Source organism: Geotrypetes seraphini, chromosome 3 (assembly GCF_902459505.1).
Source record: "Geotrypetes seraphini chromosome 3, aGeoSer1.1, whole genome shotgun sequence".
NCBI classification, from domain to species: Eukaryota; Metazoa; Chordata; class Amphibia; order Gymnophiona; family Dermophiidae; genus Geotrypetes; species Geotrypetes seraphini.
Window position 1 is genome coordinate 196,063,438 of NC_047086.1, and position 14,240 is coordinate 196,077,677.

The window sequence follows — 14,240 nt, forward strand, 5'->3', positions numbered from 1 at the left end:
AAGATGACCATAGATTGCTGGGTGCTGGACATTATATGGGAGTGGGTACAAGCTTCTTTTGACCCCCTCCCCCCCTCTGGACCCTTTTCTATGCTCTCCGGCTAGGAGGCTAGGGAAAAGGCAACCAAAGTCAGAGCAACCATGTAAAGATTGCTGGATCTGAAAGTCTTAGATCCCATACCAGAGGAAGACTTCGGCTTCGGAAGATACTTTATATACTTTCTAGTGCCCAAGAGAGGCTCAGAAGACTGGAGGTTGATTCTAGACCTCAAAGCAGTGAATGTGGCCCTCAAGATACCATGTTTCTGCATGGAGACATTGTGGTCGGTGTTAGCATCAGTGGCGCTGGAGGGAATTTCTCACTTCCCTAGATTTGACAGAGGTCTAACTGTACATCCCCATTTTTCCTGAGCACAGGAAGTTTTTGCTATTCCATGTGCTGGAACAACACTGCCAGATCACGGAATTGGAAGACAGCCAGGAGGATGGGAGGCAGAGCAAAAGAATGCAAATGAAGATCTCTACAAGAATTCTCACGTGAAAGGGTTGACTACTCAAAGGTTCAGGAATGGATAGGGTTACCAGATGTCTGGGAAAAACGGAACATGTGCTCAAGAACATAAGAATAGCCTTACTGGGTCAAACTAATGGTCCATCAAGCCCAGTAGCCCGTTCTCACTGTGGTCAATCCAGGTCACTAGTACCTGGCCAAAATCCAAGGAGTAGCAATATTCCATGCAAGCAGTGGCTTCCTCCATGTCTTTCTCAATAACAGACTATGGACTTTTCCTCCAGGAACTTCTCCAAACCTTTCTTAAAACCAGCTGCGCTATCTGCTCTTACCACATCCTCTGGCAATGCATTCCAGAGCTTAACTATTCTCTGAGTAAAAAAAAAATTCCTCCTATTGGTTTTAAAAGTATTTCCGTGTAACTTCATCGAGTGTCCTCTAGTCTTTGTAATTTTTGACAGAGTGAAAAATTGATCCACTTGTACCCGTTCTACTCCACTCAGGATTTTGTAGACTTCAATCATATCTCCCCTCAGCTGTCTCTTTTCCAAGCTGAAGAGCCCTAATCATTTTAGTCTTTCCTCATATGAGAGGAGTTCCATCCCCTTTACCATCTTGGTTGCTCTTCTTTGAATCTTTTCTAGCGCCACTATATCTTTCTTGAGATAAAGAGACCAGAATTGAATGCAACACTCCAGATGAGGTCGCACCATGGAGCGATACAGGGGCATTATAACATTCTTAGTCTTGCTAACCATCCCCTTTTTAATAATTCCTAGCATCCTGTTTGCTTTTTTGGCCGCCGCCGCACATTGGGCAGAAGGTTTCATTGTATTCTCTACAACGACATCCAGATCCTTTTCTTGGGTGCTAATCCCCAAGGTGGACCCTAGCATCCGGTAACTGTGATTCAGGTTATTCTTCCTAATGTGCATCAATGTGCGTATAAGTGGCATACTGGGGAATCCTATAAATAGCGCAGCCAAGGTAAGCAAACCACTCAGCTAAAGATTTTCTAATGTTGCTATAACAGGGTTAATACCTTCTATAATCACAGTTACTCTTTATAAGTATAATAATATGTTGTTATATATTGTGGAAATCTCAGACCCAAAAACCCGTGAATGGTGATGTCACCATAATGAGGTTCAATTGGGGGACCATCATAGATTTTCACCGGGGACGGTGAAAATCTATATCGTGGTGAGAATTATCAAGAGAGAAGTTTTGAGTCAGGCAGCAAGAGCAAAACTTCCTTCATACTTTTTGAGAGGGTTTTTCCCCACAATGTTTGGAGGTCTTTTAAGGCCACTATATCAAAACAAGAAAAGCAAAAATTCAGTTGATTGCTTCCTTATCCCTTTGTTATGAATTTTGCATTTTTTGTTGTAAATCTTCCCAAATCAAGCTTAATGGAAACCTCTAGAACTATCTGAGCAGTGCCATGTGTGAATATTGTCAATATAACTTTTTTCCTCAGTAAAAAGGGAATTCTTTGCAAGCAGTGTGGTACATTGTATTGCTTCTCCATAACCATTATCCCAAGATCATCTTCTGAAAGAGACACGTTGGTCTTTCCCCAGCCCAACCTACTCCGCCCATTGCTCCATCCATCCCCCACACTTTGCTCCTCTCATACCCACCTGTTGCTCTGTGAAACCCTGCCCATTGTTTCACGCCTGGTACAACTGATCAGTGGCCAGAGGCAAAAGATGTGGCCTCCTTGTCCAGCGGCAGCACGAAATGCCTTCATAAAACGTCATTTGCCTTCTGGGGGAGAAGTGGCAACAAAGATGTCGTTTTATGAAGGTTTATGTCCTACTACCGCTGGACGAGGAGAGCATGGGAACGTTGGCAGGTCTGATGACACAGGAACTCATTCTAACGGACGTATAGCACTGAACGAAGCTGAAATGACAGATCAGCATGGAAATATACTTACACACCTGGTTAAAGAATAGCGTCTAAGACTGTTGGCGGTATATAAGAATAAAGTTATTATTATTATTATTACTACTACTATTTATCATTTCTATAATGCTGAAAGGTATACACAGCGTTGTACATTTAACATACAATAGAAAGTCCCTGCTCAGAAGAGCTAACAATCTAATTAGACAGACAGGACATCTCAAGTTTGGGGAGATTATGGTAGAGGAAATGATACAGTTGGTATAGGTATCTGATTGTAGTGAGTGGGAGTTAACATAGAAACATGTTGGCAGATAAAGGCCAAATAGCCCATTTAGTCTGTCCATCCGTAGTAACCATTATCTCTTTCTCTCTCTGAGAGATCCCACATGCCTATCTCAAGCCCTTTTGAATTTATACTCAGTCTCTGTTTCCACCACCTCTTCCGGGAGACTGTTCCACGCATCTACCACCCTTTCTGTAAAAAAGTATTTCCTCAGATTACTCCTGAGTCTATCACCTCTTGACTTCATCCCATGCCCTCTTATTCCAGAGCTTCCTTTCAAATGAAAGAGACTCAACTCATGATCATTTACATCACATAGGTATTTAAACATATCTATCATATCTCCTCTCTCCCGCCTTTCCTCCAAAGTATTGAGATCTTTAAGTCTGTCCCCATATGCCTTATGATGAAGACCACATACTATTTTAGTAGACTTCCTCTGGATTGACTCCATCCTTTTTATATCTTTTTGAAGGTGCAGCCTCCAGAATTGTACACAATATTCTAAATGAGGTCTCAACAGAGTCTTCTACAGAGGCATCAATACCTCCTTTTTCCTACTGGCCATACCTCTCCCTATGCAACCTAGCATCCTTCTAGCTTTCGCCGTCACCTTTTCAACCTGTTTGGCCACCTTAAGTTCTCCTGGTTTATACAATTGCCTTTTTATTGTCCAGTACCTATATCTGCACACAACTGCAAAGGATGCATGGCCATCGGAGGAGCATGGGTGGATCAGGGGTGTAAATTGTGTGCATTTATTATAGCATACCACGGATGTGTGCCGAACTAGCGCACCAGGGTTTATCTCTGTTCAGTTGATATAAGTCCTTGGCAGAATTTGGTTTTACCAGCTAAAAACTCCTGAAATCTCTCCTGCTGCATACCTTTTAGAGAACCGATCTTCGCTGGCAGCGAGCAATGTGTCTGGTACACGCTTCTCGGGCCGGCCCCATAGCCTTTCTTCTGACATACTCCATCAATGCAGAAATAAGAAGCTGCATCAGAAGGAAGGCATTGGGGCTGTCAGCCTGTGGATGTTTAACTGTTAGATATGTTGATATGCTGCCTGCTCATCCTCATAGAATAATCCAAATCATAGTTACTTTATACTAGGGTCAACCTTAGGAGTCAGAGAAAGATCCCTTAAAAAGATCCAAGTGTCATTGTAGACACTACGCTGAAATCTTCTGCCCATTGTGCAGCTGTGGCAAAAAAAGCAAATGGATGCTAGGAATTATTATTATTATTACGCTAATATTCTGTAATGGAATTTGATCTCCCAGGTGCTGTTATAGGACAGGCTTTTACTGTGTAGCATCAGGACACCTAAATGGAGGCCCCCCACTTATAGAATTGTTGCCTTTGTGTGTATTGTTGTCCACCGATGGGTTATAGACCTGAAAAAGCTCTGGAGAACGTGTGTACAACACTGTCTAGAATTGTAACCCCTTTGCTTGCCAGGATGCTGGGAAGGGGCACACGGTTATTTTTTTGTTTATTAAGACCAGAGCTGGAACCCTGGAATCTCACAACAAGCAGGCACCAGATTTTCCACTCTCTCCCTTCTCTCAGAAATAAAGGAAGTCCACACCAGCGTTGTAACCTCCAAACATGAACTTTACTTCTGCTTAGAACATAAGCAGAGGCATGTTCCTTAAATAGTGAAGAGTTACTGGAAAAACACAGTCCTAACTATATCCACTCCTCCTAATGTCCCAAAGATGATGTTATAGTTCTTTTAACACTTGTACTGGTCAGTTGGTTTACTCTTGCAAAAAAACCAACAACTCGCATAATCCAATAGCACTGGTCATTTGGTGGGCTCTGACTAAAAGATAAATCTCCTGCCTAAATCCAGTCCCTAAATCTCCTCTGGAGTAGGTCACACAGAGACCACCCTCCAGGAAGTCCCAAGTACTGACTGGACTTCTCATTGGGTTTTCTCAGGTTTCTAGAAATTGCTGGAACCCTTGTCCTGAGTTTCTGGCAGTTTGCAAAGGTGCCTACCTGTCTGAATGTAATCTGGTTTTCATGGAGACCCAGGTGCATGTGCTTTTCTCAAACTCCCTAGGTCACCAGGCAACCAGCTTTTCAGTAGTGCATACTATTTACCCAGGATACAGGAGGAATTTTCATGTTGTTTGTATAGTGTACAGAGAATCCTATTTTCTCTAGGACCTACAACCAACGAATGTCAGATGATTTGAGTATGGGAAAAAAAAATTACAGTTTAAAAATTTCATACAAGGTGCTGAAACTCTCCATCGCTCACTCTGGTTCAAATTGTGCCTTGCATGGAACAAATGCAACCAGCTGATGGAGAGATAACCTGCTGTAGTTTTCACTTTCTGAGGTGTAAACTGTAAAGGCTTTTGTGTGGGGGGGGGGGAAAGTTTGATGAAAGGAAGAGGGGAGGTTGAGGATGTTAAGTCGTTAGATGTTTATCTGCTTCTGCAGTAGTATCATAACTTCCTGTTTCACCATGTGGCTCAGACTAGAAACCCAGACAGCACTGAAAATGAGCACTCTTTCTCTTCCTCTGTCTTAAAGCTAATAGTTTAAAGAAAACCAAATTTTAAGACAAGAGGCAGACTTAGGGTTACCATATGGCTCCAGAAAAAAGAGGCGGATTGAGACATCCGGGTTTTACTTCCACTGAACGTAACGGAAGTAAGGAGAACAGATAAAGACAGCTGGGTTTTATTTCCAATGGAAGTAAAACCCAGATGTCTCAATCCATCTTCCTTTTTCTGGAGCCATATGGTAACTTTATCTAGAAATGCAGAAGGATTTGGATTTAGTGTGCTCAACCCTTTACAACTACCTTTTGATTTAAAGTTACCAGGGGTTGATATTTAGAGTTACCATAATTAGGGTTACCATATGGCTCCAGAAAAAGGAGGACGGATTAAGACATCCAGGTTTTACTTCCATTGAAAGCAAGGATCTTTTCCAGATAAGCCCCGCCAAAAAGTTAACCCCCGCCACAGTTTTAGCTAACACCATGCTAAGTGAATACTTGGGGAAAGTGATATACAAGGGGGGGCGGAGCCCCCACTTGAACCCCCCCGAGTCATTATTCAAATCATGTGAATAATTTCCTCGGAGGGCTTCAATAGTTTAATAATTTATAAGGTGGCGTGGCTTAAGTTTTCGCCCGTGCACTTTTTGCATTAGTGGCGGGGCTTATCTGGAAAAGACCCGAAAGCAATATAGTAACCTTAACCCAGGGGTAGTCAATTCCGGACATTGAGAGTTGGAGCCAGGTCAGGTTTTCAGGATATCCACAATGAATATATATGAGATGGATTTGCATGCACTGCATGCAAATCTATCTCATGCATATTTATTGTGGATATCCTGAAAACCTGACCTGGCTCCGGCTCTCGAGGACCGAAATTGCCTACCCCTGCCCTAACCATAATTAATAATGTAGAAACCCAGACGCATGGCCCCACCCTGTTCTGCCCCCTCTCTTTTTTTTCACAACCTCCAAGTGCATCTGGAGGGGCTCCAGCCCGTGGTGATGTGCGTGATGTCATCCGCACATGCTTGTGGAAGGTCCTCCAGATGGGGCCGATGCTCTGGGCTTTCCAAAACCTGGACATGTCTGGGTTTTACCGGATGCCCGGTAACCCTACCGATATTCAAAGCAATTTGGCTGGCTGATGACTAGTTAAATCACTGTCCCCAACAACCTCCTGTCCCCTATTCCAGAGATGATAGAGGCACAGAACCTCTCCTCCCTCACTCCTGGGTGCAATGTGGCACTGTATGTAGCAGGGTGTTGTCTACTTAATCCTCTCTCCTTCTCTTGGCAATCTATGTTGCTCACATCATCCTCCCTTTGGGCTGGAAGCTGGAGTGATATGTAATAGTGTGTAAGCTTCCTGTGCTTTGTGAGATACCAATCTGGTGTGGTACAGGAAACCGAAGCACAATTAAATGCCAATCTTTCTGTCTGCTTGGAGGGAAGATGAGATTATCTCTTATGTTGCACTGGACCCAGCCTAGGGTTTCCAGACATCTGGATGGTTTCCTGAACTGGAGGAAGTTTGTCTGGGTTTTGGACTCACTCTCTCCAGTCTAGCCTCTACCCTGCACTTGGGTATGGCCCTCTGAGTCTCCCCTGTTCCTAGTACAGTGGTGCCTCGCACAACGAACGCTGCACACAACGAACTTCATGTCTTGATTCACACAACGAACTTCGTTTCACACAACGAACTTCACACAACGAACTTCGTTTCACACAACGAACTTCGTTTCACACAACGAACTTCACACAACAAACTTCGTTTCACACAACGAACTTCGTTTCACACAACGAACTTCGTTTCACACAACGAAGTCGCCCGAGCTGCCGATGTATTGCATCCTTCCGCGCAGGCACTGCAGGCAGTCGTTAGTCACTGCGCTTAACTGCCCTCTCTCACTGTATACAGTCGTCCTTTTAAGATAAACTCAATATTTTTTATATATCATGGCTTCTAAAAAAAGCAGGAAGGTGATTTCTGTTGAAATGAAACGGGAAATAATTAGAAGGAGTGAATGTGGGGTAAAACAGTGTGACCTCGTCAAAGAGTTTGGCCTCAGCAAGACCACCATTTTCACCATTTTGACAAATTTATCTTTTTTTATGTCATCTTAGCATATTTTATGCTGCAGAACAAATTATTTTTTTTAACATGTATTGTTATGGGAAAACGCGTTTCACATAACGAACTTTTCGCATAACAAACTTGCTCCTGGAACGAATTAAGTTCGTTGTGTGAGGCACCACTGTACCTCCTCCGGTGCTGCAATTTCAAAACTTTGGGCAGCCAGCAGCATTAGCAATGTGATCTTGCTGCAGTCGACCTGCCCCAGAAGCCTTCACTCTGCAGCATCCCACCTATGCAGAAAGAGGAATTGCTGCAGATAGGCATGGGTTCAGTGTCCTCTTTTTTAAAATTAACAAATATGTAACCATAGCCTAGCCAAAATAAGGACATCTTATTTCTGTTCCTGTCTTCCCCTCCATGGTTTTTCTTGCTCATTAAGCCAGTAAGGCTGACAGGCGATCAGAACCAATGGTGCACTTGCTCCTCTCCCTCCTGTATAGCTCAGATCTGCACTTCTGCCATGTACCTGCAAAGGAAGGAGAGAATGAGGTGGAAAGGGGCGTGGGTTAGAAGCAGGGCCAGATTTATGCATAATGAGGCCTCTAAGCTGTAACATTAAAGAGGCCCCCCCCTCAATTAAGTAGGAAGTAAATTTTAGCACACTAGTGAAGTACGAGACTTCTTGTAATGTGGAACCCTAAGCTTTAGCTTGTCTAGCTTATGTGTAAAACTGGCCTTGGTTAGAAGCAGCCAAACCATGTGGCCTGCTGGTCTACGGAGGAATGTGGGAGAAAGAAGAGCCTGGAAGACAGGAGGGGGGAAAGTAGCCTCCTTCAAGTTGGTAGGATAGCACAAGGATTCAAAATGTGGGTGTGAAAGACAGTGGGAAGAAAGTGGGAAATGGGTGGTTAGGGGGAGAGAGTGGGAAAGTGGGGAGATAGAAGGAAGACTCAGAGATTGGGTTGGAGGGGGAGAGCAGGGACTCAAGAATTGGACTGAAGAGCAGCAGAGGCAGGGGAATTTAGTGGGGACCCTGGCAAGTGAGTTAAGAGAAGACAAAAGAAAACAGACCAGATCATGCGACCAACATGATTTGAAGAATGGCTTAGGGCTCTCTCTCTGACCAGGGGACAGTTGCCCTAGTTGCACTCCTCTAACACTATTCCTGCCATGTGTGATTGAAGTATTCTCTTAGCTTGATTTTTCTATGTAGCATTCTGTAGTAATTTGGCTTATTCCATTTTCTCGATAGTGGAGGGGATATTTGTGAAGGTGAGAGGATGGGAGACAGGGGTTTTATTGATCCTTGCTCTGTATTATTTGTGTTTATAAAATGACAATTGTACAGAATATTGTTTCTTTTGGATGGAGAAAAAGCAAGATGGCGTCTGAGCAGGACGCTAGTTGAGAGCTCCTGTTGCGTTTGGGATTTTTCTTAATTAAACTTTCTGAATTACCTTCTACTATGCCCAAAAGAAGGGGTAGGCCAAGGGGCAATCCTTTAGTTGCTCCAGAAACCTAACGCCATGGCAGACTGTGATAACAGCTATCACAGTCCATCAATCCTTAATGGGTGTATCTACTGCTATGCCAGGGGAAGTATATAGCCTAGATGGTGAGCTTTCGCTGAGCCTGCATGGACCACACACTATCCCAATGCCCGGAGAAGCTACGATGGAACAGACGAGCTTGGAGGACTCAAAGAGTGGATCTGGAGAAGAGCATCTTGAACGCATGGCAAACCCTGATGTCAGCACCCTGCTACCAACTCCTGTTGTGGAGCCGGTGCATGTAGGAGGTTTTTACCTGCTGGAAGCGAGTGGTGGTGAGAGTGAGGGAGCCCGGGGCAGCATCCCGTGGAAGGAGCCAAAGTACATCTGGCAGAATTTTCCCTTCTCAAGCCGCTCGTGGACTTATCTAGACTGTGATAGAAAACCTGCACACGGTATGTACAAACTTTGTTACCATTACACTAAATTTATCAGCCCGGATAACCCATTTAGAGACATCTTTTCAACAGCAAAAGGAAGAGTTGGTTAAGTTGGAGAAAACGATAGAAAAAAAGGATTTACTTGTTAGACTATGGATAAAATGTTATTAATGAGGAAAATAGAGAATTTAGAGAATCAACAAAAAAATCAGAATCTAAGACTTTTAAATTTCCCAATAGCACAATTTATGACTTCTCTAGAACTTTTTAAGAACTTTCTGACCACGGCTTTGAAAGTTCCTGACTTAAACCTACCCCAATACAGAGAAGTTATTTTTGGATGTTACTGAAGGGGGAAGGTTGAGATAGATGTATCTGCACTCTTAGAATCTTCTGAGATAGAAGTGTTAGACCATGCCACATTGTTAGTTTCTCTCGTTTTCTTGCAAGATAAAGAAATGCTGTTGAAATTATACTATAAAATGAAACAAGTCTCCTATTTAGAAGAAAAGGACTACAATATGTTTCTGGATGTATCTAAATGGACACAATCTCGGACGAAAGAGTTTCTTGCATGCCGTCCAAAAGTGAACTCCTTGGGGGTGGTTTTTAAATTAAGGTTTCCTTGCAAGTGTTTTGTTTCCTATCAAGGAAATAAGTATATTTTCTTTGAACCTGCCCAATTGGGTTTCTTTTTGGAAGGTAAAGGGGTATTTGCCACAGTCCAGAGTAAACCATTATAAAGTGTGGCCTTGAACAATAGGAATGATGTATATTGCTCGTTCATTCTTTGATATTTAGTTAGTAATTAACCTTTATTCCCCAAAGGTTGTTTCTTAAAAACTTTTTCTCCCCCACAGGTGGACTATTTAAAAAATTTTTTTTCCTTTTCTTTTGTTTGTGCTCAATTAGTATTGGACTAATTGATATCTGTATTTCAGTATTTCTTGTACAGTTGTGTATAAATTAATTGAAAAGATTAAAAAAACAGAAAATATTCTTTCTTTTTATCCTTTATAAAATAAGTTCAATATAAAATCATAAGTATTTGAGGCTTGTGCAGATAGGATCAGACAGTTTGTGGGGATGGGGACCGAGCTCGGGGGGACGGCCAAATTTTCACTGCGTCATTCTCTGTTCAGGATCTCCGAGAGCCCACATCCTTCAACTACCTCCACCTCCCCCCCAAACCTAGTTGAGAGACTCTCCAAGTGCCCCAGATTTTCCCACCAAAATTTGGCAGCCTTACATTTCATGGTAATACTTCACTACCAGCATTGCCATTTAGTAAAAGATCAGAATAAAGCAAAAAATGCTCCGCTGAACAGGTGTAGTGGGAAATCAACCCCCCTCCCTAACATACACACACTTGTGGTTAGGCATGAAAGATGCAGGTGTGAGCAAGGGCTCTGCATGGCTTCTTTGTAACAAGCGTGGGAGAGAAGAACAAATCTGCTGAGGTGACAAACCTCTCCTTGCACCATACAGAGTCAATGGAGAGTTTGTTTGCCTGCTATCTTCTTCTTCTATATATATAAAATCGGAGGTACAGTATGTATGTGTGTATGTATGTGTGTGTGTATGTGCCGCGATCACGCAAAAACGGCTTGACCGATTTGAACGAAACTTGGTATGCAGATCCCTCACTACCTGGGATGATATGTTCTGGGGGTCTCAGGGCCCACCTGCACACGTGGGCGGAGCTACAAACAGAAAATCAGATTTCACCCATTCATGTCAATGGAAAAAATGTAAAAAGCTGCCATTCTCACAGTAATTCAAAAACGGCTTGACCGATTTGAACGAAACTTGGTATGCAGATTCCTCACTACCTGGGGTGATATGTTCTGGGGGTCTCGCGGCCCACCTGCACACGTGGGCGGAGCTACAAACAGAAAATCAGATTTCACCCATTCATGTCAATGGAAAAAATGTAAAAAGCTGCCATTCTCACTGTAATTCAAAAACGGCTTGACCGATTTGAACGAAACTTGGTATGCAGATCCCTCACTACCTGGGGTGATATGTTCTGGGGGGTCTCGCGGCCCACCTGCACACGTGGGCGGAGCTACAAACAGAAAATCAGATTTCACCCATTCATGTCAATGGAAAAAATGTAAAAAGCTGCCATTCTCACAGTAATTCAAAAACGGCTTGACCGATTTGAACGAAACTTGGTATGTAGATCCCTCACTACCTGGGGTGATATGTTCTGGGGGTCTCGCGGCCCACAACTCTATGTTGCTTACTCAAGGCTGGGTTCACCCAAGAATTTATATGTTCTTGCTCCAGGAGGTGAAACTAAAAATGTTGTTTATAATCACGTTTTGCGTTAGTTGTATTGTATTCATTTTGTCAAATATTTCACATTATAATTTGAATATTGTACTTTTTATTAAACTGTAAAAAAATAATTTCATTCACCACTATAAAGTATCTTTATTTGATTCCATTTACAGTGTTATTACTATAATTAAATACCCGTGCAACGCTGGGGCATCAGCTAGTACTCTATAATAATCTGATGGGGGAGGAGGGTCTGAGTGCAGAGTCTGACAGGAAGGGAGGGAGGGAAGAAAGGGGGCTGGATGCAGAGCCTGACGGGGAGGGAGGAAAGGAAGGGAGCTAGGTGCAGCGCCTGACAGAGAGGGGAGGGAAGGGGGATGGGTGCAGAGCCTGACAGGGAGAGGCTGGGTGCAGGTGGTAGGGAGTTGGGAAGGCAGGGAGGACAGATGCTCAGGGGTTGGGAAGACAGATATTGCACATACAGGGAGAGGGGGTGGGGTAGGAAAGGAGGAAAAGAGAGATACTGCACAGGTGGAGTAGTGGGAAGGGAGAGAAGGAAATGCTGCCGTGGAGGAGGGAAAAGGAACGAAGAATTGTTGGACATAGGTGTGTGGCATGAGAGGGAAAGAGAGATGATGTATATGAGGAAAGGAAGAAAGAGGGAGAATTGTTGGACATGATAATGGTGGAGAGGAGGGTTGGAGAAATGTTACATTGGGAGGGAGGAGAGATGACCCAAAGAAGGGAGAGATGTCAGCCCACTGGAATGGGAAGGAGGGAGAGAGAGAGAGAGAGAGAGAGATGGCAGACCACAGAATGGAAGGGAAGGAGGGGAGAGAGAGATGCCAAACTGCAGAAAGGAGAGGAGAGAGATGTTAGACCTCGGAAAGAGGGAGGGAAGGAGAGAGATGCCAGACAATGGGAGAGGAGAGAGATTCCAGACTATAGGACAGAGAGGAGAAAGATGCCAGACCATACGAGGGGGAAGGGGGAAGACAGAGATGTCTGACCATGGGAGAGGGATGAGATAGTGCATAGGGATAGAGGGGAAGGGGAGACAGAGGGAGGAGATGGTGCACAGCAATGGGTGTGACAGGGAAGATATAAGAAGAAATGCTTCTTATGGATAGATGGGAGTAGGGGAGACGAAAGAGGGATAGATGGGAAGGGAAGACATGGAAAAGTAGATTTTTGGAAAAAAATAGAAAAATGGAAGAACGTTGAAAATTAAAAGTTAATGTTAAAGATGGATGTATGGCAGAAAGTGAAGGAGAGAAAAACAGCAAATGGATAAGGTAGCTCTGGATACACAGTTAAGAGCACAGAAGGAAGTGCAGACAGAGATTGGGAAAGATGGTTTGAAAACCAAAATCACCAGGCAACAAAGGTAGGGGAAAATTATTTTATTTTTAATTTAGTGATTGAATTGTGTCCGTTTTGAGAAATGACATCTGCTGTCTATATTTTGCACTGTTCAGGAAGAAATGCATTTGTTTCTATTTCTCTAGGGGTTGTACTGCATGCAGAGTCTTGAATCTTAGGTTTGGTTTGTGTAAATTAGTACTTTTAGTTTGTGGTCCTGTATTTGCATAGGGGTTATCTATGTTCTGCACGTGTGACCAAGGCCAGGTGTTCTGGTAGGAATGAATGTTGAGAAACATACAATGTGTTTTGTGTAGTTTAATTTTGTGGTTAACTATTATGTATTGTTAATAAGATTATATTATGTGTATATATGAAAAGTGAATGGAAAAAATGTTATTACAATTAGTACTATTATGGGGTGGGGTCTGGGGGGAGATTTTGGGCGGGGTTTGGGGTGGAGCTTGTGTGGGGTCTGGGGAGGAGCTTACGGGCCCTCCCCCCAACAAAAAAACATTCCGCTGCCTATGAGTTCTACTATATCTTTCTTGAGTTAAGGTGACCAGAACTGAACATAATACTCAAGGTGAGGTCGCACCTACAATTTGACCTTTCTGTTGCTTTCGACGTTCTCCACCATGATATTCTTGTTTTCCAACTCTCTGAGATAGGCATTAACTCCACAGTCCTAGACTGGTTCTTACACTGTCAACATGAATGGCACCTCATCCTCCCCCTGGAAACCGAATTGTGGAGCCCCGCAAGGCTCTTCCCTATCTCCTATCCTTTTCAACATCTATATGTCCTCCCTAAAACTCCTCCATCTATCCCCCCTTGAAACAATTTACACTTATGCTGACGACATCCTTGTCCTCCTCGAGACCGATTCGAAGCTCACCAACCTGTCTAAGAACATATCCTCTTGTATAATGAATCTACAATCCTGGGCCCACATTGTGCAAATGAAACTGAACGAGTCCAAAACAAGACTCCTTTGGCTCGGCCCAAAACTAGACCAACTACCCATCTCCATCCCACTACCCTCTGGCTCCACTCTGCAGTTTGAGTTCTCGAGCAATGTCTTGGGCGTCATCATTGATTCCACATTGTCCTTCAATGACCACCTCCAATACTTGGTAAAAAAAAATGCTTTTTCAGCCTTCACATGCTGAGGAAAGTTAGATCTTGCTTCCATCAAAAACATTTTACCCTCCTTGTCCAATCCATCATCCTTTCTAGTTTGGACTATTGCAACTCTATCTACTTAAGTCTAACTAAGAAAAACCTTCACAGACTTCAGCAGATTCAGAATGCCGCGGCCAAGCTCATCTTCGCGAAAAGTAAATTTGA

The 14,240-nt window shown here is 43.3% G+C and overlaps 1 protein-coding gene across 1 annotated transcript in view; it reads left to right on the forward strand.

Moving 5' to 3' along the window:
• Positions 1 to 1,456: 1,456 nt before the first annotated feature.
• Positions 1,457 to 14,240, forward strand: part of ITGB7 (integrin subunit beta 7) — a 130,720-nt gene continuing 117,936 nt past the window's right edge. The window contains exon 1 of the mRNA XM_033936223.1: positions 1,457 to 1,498. The gene's annotated coding sequence lies outside the window, so the exon portion shown is untranslated. The remainder of the gene's footprint in view (positions 1,499 to 14,240) is intronic.